The sequence below is a fragment of the Cherax quadricarinatus genome, chromosome 18, assembly GCF_038502225.1.
Source record: "Cherax quadricarinatus isolate ZL_2023a chromosome 18, ASM3850222v1, whole genome shotgun sequence".
Taxonomy (NCBI): Eukaryota; Metazoa; Arthropoda; class Malacostraca; order Decapoda; family Parastacidae; genus Cherax; species Cherax quadricarinatus.
The window spans coordinates 15,357,872-15,366,565 of record NC_091309.1 but is presented as its reverse complement, the minus strand read 5'-3'; positions in this window follow the sequence as shown (position 1 = coordinate 15,366,565).

Genomic DNA, 8,694 nt, shown 5'->3' with positions numbered 1-8,694 from the left:
AGGGACCTAACAAAAAACAATATCTTTATGCTTGGTAAAGATGCGGCATAGCCAAAGTTGGATACGGAGGACTAAGGGGTGAGGTTTATCAAATTTCTGTATAGCCTGTAAAGCACTAAGGGAGTCTGAGACAACCACAAATGATGACACAGACATAGATGCAATACGGATAAGTGCTGTAAGGATGGCATACAATTCAGCAGTAAAAATACTAGATGAAGATAGTAAATGCCCTTGGACGACGCTGTCCGGAAACACTGCTGTGAATCCTACGCCGTCAGAAGACTTAGAGGCATCTGTGTACACAGCAATGGCATGAGAATGAGAGTGAAAGTGGTCAAGAAAAAGAGAGCGGGAAGCGACAGTAGACAGTTGGGCTTTCGAGCAAGGGAGAGAGAAAGAACAGACTCGAACAGCTGGAACTTCCCAGGGGGGTAGGGAAAAGTGAGATGCTACATGTACATAGAAAGGTGGTAATTGAAGAGAAGACAAGAGTGAATGAAGGCGAAGAGAGAAGGGACGGAGTAAACAGGGGCGGCGAACAAATAAAGAATGTCTACTAATATCAGTGACCATTCTATAAATCGAAGGATTGCGGAGATCATGAGAGCGTACATAGTAGCGAAGGCAATGGGCATCACGGCGATCGGATAAGGATGGAACGTTCGCTTCTGCATAGAGGCTCTCGACAGGGAAAGAGCAAAAAGCACCAAGGCATAAACGTAATCCTTGGTGATGAATGGGGTTAAGGCTAGAGAGAGTAGCAGGAGATGCCGCTGAATAGATCTGGTCACCATAATCAAGTTTCGATAAAATAAGGGTGGAATGTAGGCGAAGGAGGGTTCGACGATCAACTCCCCATGAAAGATGAGCAAGGGTTTTAAGAAGGTTCAGCCGGCTGTGACAAGTTGCCTTCAGAGAGGTAATGTGAGGTTTCCAGGATAACCTACGATCAAAGAGGAGGCCCAGAAACTTGACTATCACGTTCAGGGATACGGGAGCCATAGAGGTACAAAGGATGATCGGAGATGACATAGCGTCTAGTGAAAGTAATTTGGTGGGTTTTAGTGCTGGAAAATTTAAACCCACGTGTGGTGGCCCAATTGGAAACACGGTCGACTGCATGCTGGAGAGAAACTGTAATAAGGTGACAGTCAGCGCCTGCACAGGCAATAGCAAAGTCATCAACATAGAGTGATGACCAAATATTTGATGGAAGACTAGAGGCCAAATCATTAATAGCAAGGAGAAAAAGTGTTGTGCTCAGAACACATCCCTGGGGGACACCTTCAGCTTGGATAAAGTCCGGGGAGAGCACATTATTAACCCGAACACGGAAATGCCTGTCAGTTAAAATGTTCTTAAGGAAGGATGATAGATTGCCTCGAAGGCCTAAGGAGTGGGCTTGGGCTAAAATATTATACCTCCAAGTTGTGTCATATGCCTTCTCAAGGTCAAAAAAATATGGCAGTAACTGAGTGGTTATTCGCAAAGGCATTACGAACATAGGTATCCAAGCGTAGTAAGGGGTCTATGGTAGAACGTCCCATACGAAAGCCATATTGACGAGTGGAGAGACTGTTGTGTGTCTCTAAATACCACACTAAACGTCTATTTACTAGGCGTTCCATCACTTTGCAAACTGCACTGGTAAGAGCAATGGGACGATAGTGGGAGGTTTCATGTCCCGTAGTGCCTGGTTTGCGGAAAGGGAGAACAATGGCGGATTTCCACAGCTGTGGAAGAACTCCTTGTGACCAAATAAGATTGTAAAGGCGTAATAGGACTGCAAGGGCTGACTGATGTAAATGTTGTAGCATACGAATATGAATGTCGTCGGGCCCAGCTGCCGATGATCGGCAAGCTGAGAGTGTTGCCTCCAGGTCTTGAAGTGTAAAAGGCACATTATACTGTTCTTCTCTGAGAGAAGAAAAGTCCAAGGGTGCTAACTCTCTGGTAGACTTTGAGGAAAGAAATGAGGGGCATAGATGGAGTCCCTGAGAAATATGGACCAGATGATTGCCAATTTCATTGGCAACATCTAGTGGGTTTGCTATATCAACACCGACAACCCGCAGAACAGGAGCCAGGTCAGGAGAATATTTACCACTCACTTTTCGTACTTTTTTCCAGACTGCACTCATAGAGGAAGCAGAGGTGATGGTGGAGACAATCTCGCCAGCAAGTGTGTTTAGCGTCACGGATGACACGGCGAGCGATCGCACGCTTCTGCTTAAAATCAAGAAGTCTCTCTGTGGTTCTATTGTACCAGTACCTGCCCCATGCAGCGTGTTTCAAACGTACTGCACGAGCACAAGCAGGAGACCACCAAGGCACGCATTTCTGAGAATGCCTGCCCGAAGTTTGGGGTATAGAATGAGAAGCTGTGGTTAAAACGGAGGACGAGAAGAGGTGTAAAAGCTCATCGATGGAGGACGAAGAAGGAACCTCTCTAAAAACAGTTACGTGTGAGTAAAGGTTCCAATTTGCCTGATCAAATTGCCAGTGTGGGATGTGAAGAGGTGGTGAATATGAAGGGGAAGTAAGAATGATTGGGAAATGATCGCTGTCATGCAAGTCCAGAAGAACAGACCAAGTGAAGTCTAATGCGGTGGAGGAAGAGCAGACTGAGAGATCGATGCAAGAGAGAGTGTGAGTCCGAGGATCAAAATGGGTGTGAGTACCTGTATTTAAAACATGGAGGGGGTGGGTGGCAAGAAAAGCCTTTAACTGAATGCCACGGGAATCACAGTGAGACCCCCCCCAGAGGAAATGGTGGGCATTAAAATCACCATGTAACAGAATCGGTGGCGGTAATGATGAAACAAGAAAAGCAATGTTCGGAATATATAATGCCCGAGAAGGAGAGAGAGATAAAGAACAGAGCGTATACCACCTATGCAAGTGGATACGGGCTGCTGTGTAATGCAGCGAAGTACGAACAAATAGCTGATGGTACGGAATATCAGTGCGTAGAAGAAGGGCACTTTCATTAAAGGTCCCATCAGGAAAAGGATCTGAAGAATACAATAAATTATAGCCTGAGATAAGAGAGAGAACAGCAGAGTAATTTTGGTTCCTGTAAGCAAAGTCCCATGCTATTTAATATTCTGATTAATGCTCTCCTAAATGCTCTACCTGCCTCACCTAAACATATAGCTATAAGCTATGCTGATATCATGATCCATACAACAGGGCATAAGAAGATGAATACCATTCTTAATGAAGTTCAAGCAATTTGTAATCGACTAGGCCTCATATCTTCCTCTAAAACAAAGATATTAACAAGCAAACGACATCCCCCACCCATCTATTTGCAGGGTGAAATCATTAGCTACGTTAAAACTTACAGATATCTTGGTGTAGATGTACCCTTTAACAAATCCACTATACCACAACTAAACAAGAAATGTAAAGCTAGGCTAAATGCTCTCAAAGCTGTTGCTGGCTACAATCCCAACTATGGTGCTAATGTGAGAATCGTGAGAATGATGTACATAGCCTATGTTAGGTCCTTAATTGATTATGCTGCTCCCATGTTGATATTAGCTAGAGAAAGTTCCCTCCGACCCTTGGAGTTAAAGCAAAATGAAGCTCTCAGGACTATTCTTGGCTGTCCCAGATCTACAAAAGTTCTTAACATGAGGAAGGAGCTTGGTATTTCTAGTATCAGTGATAGGATTGTTGAAATTAACACTGTACTCGGTATTAGAATGTTGAGAAACGAACCAGACACTGTCACAGTGAATCTTACCAAGTGTCTAGAGGTAAATACACACAGATCTAAATGGATTGTGGAAACGTGCAATTGCATTAAGTTTTATAACCTGCATGAACTGTATCACTGTAGGCAACAAGAGCATTTCACCCCTCCATGGAAGATGTGTTCATTTAATATCACATACCTACAAGTCCCTCCCAAAAAGCTCATTGCTAGTAATCCCTTCCTTAAATCTCTTGTTAGAGCAACTGCTCAAGAAGAAATTTTTCGCCTAGCTGGTAGTAATAAGTTATCACAAGTTATATACACTGATGGATCTAAACAGGAGTCTTCTGGCAGGGCTGCATCTGCTCTTGTTGCCACCTCCCTAGTTAAGAACGATAATAAATTTGTTGAGTTAGGCATAAGAATTAACAACTGGGCGTCTACACTGCAAACTGAATTGTTTGCAATCCTAATGGCGCTAAAGCTAACCTATGACACTGAGCTTGACTATCATCATTACTGATTCTATGTCATCATTGAAGGCTCTTGGCTCATATAATGACTCCAACAACATGCTCATTGGGGAAGCCAGGTATAGATACTCAAAAATTAGGGACAAAGGAATTAATGTACAATTGCTATGGATCCCATCACACATTGGATTACTCCTTCATGATAAAGTTGATATGTTAGCCAAGAAGAGTATCCAGAAGGAGAACGTAGAATATAACTTTGGTATAACTGTCTAGCATTAGGAATAATATTAGGAGAGAAGTAAATAATGAAGATGATTGTTATAGAAATGCAGTTAGAAGCCTGAGTAGATCTATAACCCACTATGATAACATGAACGTAGATAAGTATGTTTATGGAGCAACTTGCAATGTGAACAGACTGACTGACTGATGTAGTGGCCAGGCTTAGGCTTGGTTACAAGTACTTCTGGCAGTTTGGGAGACACACACATGATCAAACTAAATGTAAATTATGTGATCAGGCATATGGTCACTCTTGAACACTATGTGCTTAATTGTCCACTTATTGAGGAATACAGAGACAGACAGTATAATAACCTATGTGACATGTCAAGATATCTTATTAATGAAAATAAGATACCAGATATACTAAGCAAATTTCCTAAATTTGCTTGTACCAGATAAGTGAACTATAGATATGTAGATATAAATCCATATGTATTCCTGTTAACCCTTTGGGGCCTAGTTCCTAGGCCTTTTGTGTATCCACATGCTCTCGCGCTACCGTCCACAGGATGGATATGGGGTGCACAATAAACTAGCCACTTCGGTGGCAAAATCTAAAATCTAATCTGTAAGCAAACACCAACAGGGGAAAACTGGGAGAGTAACATATGAAGCTCACCCCGATTACCCGAGGCCGCGTATATTCCACTGTAAATAGGCCATGATTGGCAATGATAAAGATACCTGAAATCTGCAGGTAAGGGTTCCTACGGACTAGAGGGGTTAGAAAAGTCCACATGCGGAGGCAGTGGAAAATGTTCAAGCAGCGAAGGAACGGTGCGCTGTGAAGAAAGGAGTTGCACAGATGGAGTAGAGGAGAGAGAAGGAGCGGAGGGTGGATCAGTGTCCATTGATGGTTTGGTCTCTGCAATATATTCAGAGATTGTTTCAAGTGTTTCAGAATTCAGAGACGTCGTATGGGAGACAGTATTGGAAATGGTATGGGGAGGATGAGTAAAGATTGGAACTGTAATGGACTGTACCAAGGTAGGGGGGGGGGCAAAAGGGTGGAGGGAACTGGAGAAGCGTGGCAGGGGACAGAAGAGGCAGGAACCTGGGAGGTGGCAGAAGAGGAAGAAACTTGGGAGGTAACAGGGGAGGAAGGTACAGTACGAGGAGGGTGAACCTCTACACTTAACAGAGCCAGTGAGGGGGAGAACCAGGTACAGAGACAGGGAAGGGAAAATGAGGTGGAAGATGGGTAGGTGGTGTTACCGAGACCTGTTTTTGACTTTTGAGAAGTAGGACGATTGGGAGGAGGTGTCATACGAGATCTCGTCGCTACTGAGGCTTGGGAGAGAACACGAAGCGAGATCAGACAGACATCGAAGTAGGGACGTCTGAGCCGAGGACAGCAAAAGAATTAGCTACAGGAGTGACTATGGGAGAGGTAACCACAGAGGTGGGTGCAGAAGATGGGATACCAGAAGTGGGGATGTTTTGAAACACGGGAATAAGAAACACGAGGTAGGCTCCCCTGGAGGCAGAGATGAGAAACTTCCATGGCATAAGGGAGACCTTCTGCCTCTGAGGTAACTGATTTCCCGCTTGTTTAAGTAGACGTGACAGCGGCAAGAGTACGAAGGGCGAGCCTCATGACAATTAAGGCAAGAGGGAGGTCGATTGCAAGATGTATTAGAATGGTCATCGGCACCACATAATCAAAAAGAAGCACTAAGCCACAAGGGCTATACAGCCATCGGCACCACAGACTGGACATTCGGCGATAGATCTGCAATATTTTGCTGGATGGCCAAATCGCCAGCAATTTCTACTGTTGCGGTGTAGGAATCACCTTCCGAACTTGTAACCGATGTCCTGCTACAAACTGAGGATGGGAGTTCACGGCTGTCAAAATTAAACTAGCCACATTGCTAGGGTATCGTCTCCGCCCGCGGGCAAGAAGAACGTAAGTGTCTACCTTGAGGATTGGGAGATCTTGGAGTTCCAGCTGTTCAAGAATGTCAGTGACATATCTGGAAATTTTGTTGAACTATGGTATGGGGCAGAATGACTTTACCACTACAAGAATTGAGGGAATGATGCTTTTCAATAGTTACAGGAACAGTATCAATATGGGAAAGACGAGAAAGCTCATAAGCCTGGTAGCATTCTGTATGGTGATGCGCGTACTGCTCTTAAGAGCATGAAAAGAAATATCTTTACCAACATGGCATAGGAGTGCATTGCCAATACTGGGGTCAGAAAGATAGGCAGTAGATGAAGTCTATCGTAAAGTGAAGAATTTAGTCCATTGTGCAGTCTGAAACCGAGCGTGGAAAGGTAGTGAAGGACGTGTATCTTTTCTGAGAAGAACGAGGTGTTGAAGTATCATCAGCAGGTAATTGTCGTTGGCATTTAGGCGTGGGACCAGAGTTGGTCCGACGTGGAACGGGCCGCAGATTCGAAAATTGCTGCACCGTAGAGGGAGAGGCCGGAAGCATAGTCAGAGGAGAGCGAAGGTCGGATAAATCGAAGAAGTCGGTCGAGGCCTCGGTACCTGAAGCAAGTGAGGAAACGGCACTGGCAAGAGGTACAGAGGCATGAGGAGTGTCCGAAGAGTGGTCCAAAGACTAGGCTGGGTCAGAACGGGGTGCAGTATCAAGAAGGGGCCCAGGGGTAGCAGGTTCATGGACTAGGGCTGCCATGGTTAGGTTACTTTTTTGTTAAAAAAAAACTGGGGACCAGGGAGGGATAGTTCCTAGGAGGAATGAAAGGGCCAGAAATCTCCCTCTGCGCCCAAGAGGACCTCAGCACTGCAGATGCAGCATGGAACCCGTGCCATACCCTACCCATCATGCCAGTAAACCGGCAATCCGGGATAGCAACCTCACATCTGCCGAGCTACCTCGGTGGACAAAAGAGGGCAGCCGGATATCCGCCACAAAGGATATCTCCTTCGGCCACCACCCCCGGAATCTGAAAGGTGGCTTCCAGAGATACACCCGTCGCCCGAAAGACACCCAAAGCTACTCCGGAATACCGGAGAAGGATCGGGACATCCCCAGGCGATCCAGATTCCACGGCAAACTACGCCACAACCAAGAACCTCAATGGAATGGGATGGACCCCGGTGTCCTTTCCCCTACCTAGGAACTAGCACACCTGTGGGAGAAATACCAAAGGCCAAAAAGAGGAAGGGCAAAAGGGAGGGGGGAAGAGGAATGGAGAAAGGGGAGGATGGGATAGGAGAGGGGAGATTGGGGGGGGGGGTAATTAGGTTCGGTTTGAGGAAGACAGGTCTAATTCCTCAGACCAAGAGCCTCTTCACCACACCAAGGGGGGCTCCTTGAAGAGGGGCTTACTGCAAGGAATGGAATATACCCACCACTATTACAATCAAAACCAAGCTCTAAACCTACAAGGGTCATACCGCTTCCTCAAAAGGATTACTTTCCAGTCTTAAATTTTGCTGCTAGTAGGGGTGTGCACTGTAGTAGTTAGTGGATGGAGAATTTAAGTCAAAGCTTAATGTAGTTTAGAGTCTTGTCAGAGTGACTGCGTTAGACTTCGGCAAGGTCAGTGAATCAGGCAATGTAAATGACCAACTGCGTGTTAAGAAAGCAGCCTGTGGTAGCTTCCGGATGTTATCACCCTGGTTCCAGACCAGGCCTCTTGGTTGTTTACCTGATCAAGTAAGTGCCTGCAGTCCAGTGTATTCACCAAAACATGGCTGATCAGAAACAGTTGGGACATTAGCGTTCTTTAAGACAGCTAGGAGCATTGCTCCCATAATGCATGCAAGGCGTTAAGACTCTTGGTCCCTCAACAGTTCTCCCCCCCCCCTCAGTGTGCCATCTCTGGTTTTCACGAGTTACGCTAAGCTGGGCAGACTGCAGGATATTAGAGGCGCACTACATCCCAGGTGTATTATGGGAAGCGCTAAACACTTAGGATATACAGCGCCGGGGGGGGGGGGAAGGGGATGGCAGGTATTCAGGCTTATTTTAGGAACTGGAGCATATACTATTCTAGATAAAGATTATAATCAAGGGGAAGCGCTAAACCCGGAGGATTATACAGCACCTGGGGGGGGGGAGATGTGGAATGCATTCAGGCTTATTGGGGGAACTGGAGCACAGATCCAATTACCTAAACCAAGAGCCCCTCACCAACATCAAGGAACCTTCCTTGAGGAGTCTAGATCAAGAGCCCCTCACGAACACAAAGGAACTCCCCACGAGGGGATTCCCAGGAGTAGACTAAACTTTCTTGCTTATGCTTTAA